General features: G+C 45.6%; 1 pseudogene; it reads right to left on the minus strand.

Annotated features, from left to right (window-relative positions):
- Window positions 1–236: 236 nt before the first annotated feature.
- On the minus strand, window positions 237–2,620 carry LOC127774757 (uncharacterized; annotated as a pseudogene).
- Window positions 2,621–3,425: the final 805 nt, after the last annotated feature.

Raw genomic sequence — 3,425 nt, forward strand, 5'->3', positions numbered from 1 at the left:
TTCCCACTTCCAAGAAAGAGCATCCGGTTGAGCAGTGGGTTGCTTCCAAGATCTCAGGATGGTCCGGAGGTTGAGGTACTCAAGAATAGTTTGCATTCACAGCACCCCAGAATAATTCGTCGAGTTTAATGAGAAAAAGCGTGGACGTTTATATCAATAACTAATATGCACACAATTGTGGTGAAAAAGTTGGAAATAACAGTAAAGGGCACTTACTGTAGCAGTGATCATCCGACACACAGTCTTTTATTATTATAAGGCTACAAAGCTAGAGAAGTAGCAACAACATAAAAGAGTCAAGCAACAACACTAACACCAACAAACATGAAAACTGAAAAATAAAAACAAGGAAATGCAGCAAACTAAAGACAAACCACACGAATTTCAGACATTGTTGTCCCCCAGGACAATTGCTTTGGAACCATGTGCAGTCGTTGCCGCTTCTTCATCATCTTGAATTTCCAATGTGACTGCTCCTGCTTCCTCATCTTCAACATTTGATCTAACGGCCGCACCTATGTCTCCCTCCTGAAACAATGGCACAACTGCTTCTTCCTCCTCTTGAATCTCGGGTTCCTGAGAGCTCTCAGTTTCGGTACACGGTAGTTGTCTGCTGGCTACTCTTTCTACGTGACTCCTGAAATCCTATCTCTGTTGCCTCTCTGCCACACTCTCCAAGCCCATGTACCACAAGAGGAGCCACACGTAGGAGAGGTACTCCCCTCCCTGGCCTAAGCTCTTGGCATGCAAGTACCCTCTGCATCTGCTCGCGGAGAAGCACAACATCTCCACCCACACACCTTGCATCACCTTCCACCTCTTGTCGCCATCCATGGCCAACAACTGGCTTGCAAGCTTGGATGCACGGGGAATCAGTTCTTCTGTTGCAGCAGCGTCGACATTCGAGCTTTGGGCCCTTTTGTGTATCTCCCTTGTAAGGTCACTTTCATCAGACGGTGGCTTCTCATCCTCGAACATGCTACGAAGCTCCTTGCATGTATTGGAGAGGATGTTCGCTCTGGTGCCCGACATTAGTATATCCGGGTTAACCACCAGCAGGTACAACATGTAGTTGGAGATCTCTCTGCATCGAGTGGCAGCCTTGAGATGATGATGATTAGCTGCAGGGGCACCATCATAGAAGCATATGTCAGTTGCAATGTGCCAAACAATGATACTCTCATCGAATGGCACATCTAAGCTCTTGCACAGCTCTTCATCGCAAAGCTCGTGTTGAATGGTCAGCTGGCCTCTGCGATCGTTGAACATCCAGTAGGTGGAGGTATCTTCTATGTAGTTCTTCCATCCGGCTTTAACCTGTTCAATTACAAGCTTTGTGATGGCGAAAGACGATGAGCATTGGTTGACATACCAGTGCTGGTCCACATAGTCCTTGCACCAAAAACAACCGGCCAACTTGAGCAACCTAGTGGGCGTTTGGTTCCGGGCGAAGAATCCTACGAGATTGTATTGGGCAACATTGTTACACCAGGTGAAAAAACTGTACTTGGGACCGAAAAGTGCGTACACCTCTAGAGCAGCGGTACACCATAGCAAGGTATATGTCACCTTGACATCACTATTATTGTAGCCTTGTTTATGGCTCTGGTGGAATAGTGCGACAGCAGAAATAGTTAGGCATACTGCTAAGAGCCTGTTCAGGTGGGAATAAGTAGATATGAGAGCATTCCTTTTATCTTTTGCCCAAAAATAACTGAGGAGCATGCTTTTCTTTGTGTAAAGACGAACGAAGGAACCACACAGCGCGGTCTATAGCAGTGAATCTGCGCTCTTGTTGTCAAGAACCAAGAAGAAACGCAAGACTCTAAGACGATGACACAAGGTAGATGCGAGGTCTACGAATAACCAAAACGGCATAACCCGTAGGTCTTTGTTTTGGGCAGCTGCTACCAACTCAACATAAACATCATTGATCTTTAGGTTGGAAAAATAACCCTTGGCTTCTTGTATGTAGGCTTCAAGTGATCTATTCTTGCCTTGGTCATTATTTTGTGACTTTTGGTCATGGAAAGGAGATGAGGTTACTAGGCCGTATATGCTAGCGCTCTTGAGAGCCATTGGCTTATCAATGCATTTGAGGGTTCCAGCAATGAACAACAGAACAGCTGCTCTAAGAAGCTTGTTCTCACCCGACCAAGACTTGCAAAACACATAGAGGGATACTGTCACCTGAGAAATCATAGTCAGGACATGCCTCCTCCATAGCTCATTGTCCTCGATGTTGTAGGCAGTGATGGAGTCCGGGCCAGCGAGGTGGAGAAGTAAGACAGGAGCCCAAAAGACTTCAAGGCCAGTGTCATCGCCACCGGCCTTCCCTTGAGGGCTGACCAGGGTGGCGAGGACACGGCTGCCGCCTTGATTATTGGTCTTGTGCCGGTTGAACAGTGTGGCGAGAGCGTATATCGCCAGAGCATCGCTACCAAGGTAAGCTAACCAAATAAAGAATCTCAAGGATGCTGGGATGGAGCGCCTACGGTGAACTGCAACAAATGCAAGGAAGCACTGCAGGAAGAGGCTGCCGAGGACGAGGATGCGGAGTTGCCACTCTTCCCACCATAGCACAACACTTGAAGATCCCATCTCCTTCCTTTAGAAAACTCTTCTCTGCTTCCTCACACTGACTCGCTTCACCCTCTGTAGGTGATATATAGTATGATTTACAGGTTGAGGCTGTCCTTCGGCCATCATTTTTTATGACCAAGTGAAGTCCTCTTCATTATTAGTACAAGCAAAGGGACCCAAGGTCCCAAATCCTTGCATTGGCTATTGCTACTACACAGCTACATCTGCGCACAGACACCACCCATGACTTAGCTAAGATAATTGAGTTGTCCTTTTCGTTGAGTAAGGCATTGAGGAAGGAGCTAGAGGAGAGCAAACGGGAGTGTCAGTGTGCTAACCAAATGCTCTACAAAGTACAAATGCGTGTGCCCGCTTCTTTTTGTTTTTATTTTCTAAGCGTAAAAGAACACAAAAAATTATACTGGGGAAAGACCCAATGTTGAATTTATTAAGAAAGAGGGTGAGTACGTGCTGCCAAAGTTGAACGCGTGTCGCGAAGAGCACAACGTACGGCTGCACCATGCCATCTACGCTACACGCAGTCTCAAAAATATTTTATATGTTGATTTAATTTTGTGGCAGTGTTTCTTTAAATCGTATGCGTTGATTTAATTTGATTTGTGCATGTGGTGAATTCGTCTATGCAATCGAAGGGACTAAATCAGATTCGTACGTACATTGATTATCATTGTTAATGACGCAGTGAAGTCCTCATTATAATCAAGTGGTGGTCCTCATTATGACAAACAAGTGGTATCTTCTTGCCTTTCTTTTAGAAAAAGAAAAAGACAAACAAGTGGTATGCGCACTAGTTACAATGACCATATTGTTTATGACTCAGC

The sequence above is a fragment of the Oryza glaberrima genome, chromosome 5, assembly GCF_000147395.1.
Source record: "Oryza glaberrima chromosome 5, OglaRS2, whole genome shotgun sequence".
NCBI lineage: Eukaryota > Viridiplantae > Streptophyta > Magnoliopsida > Poales > Poaceae > Oryza > Oryza glaberrima.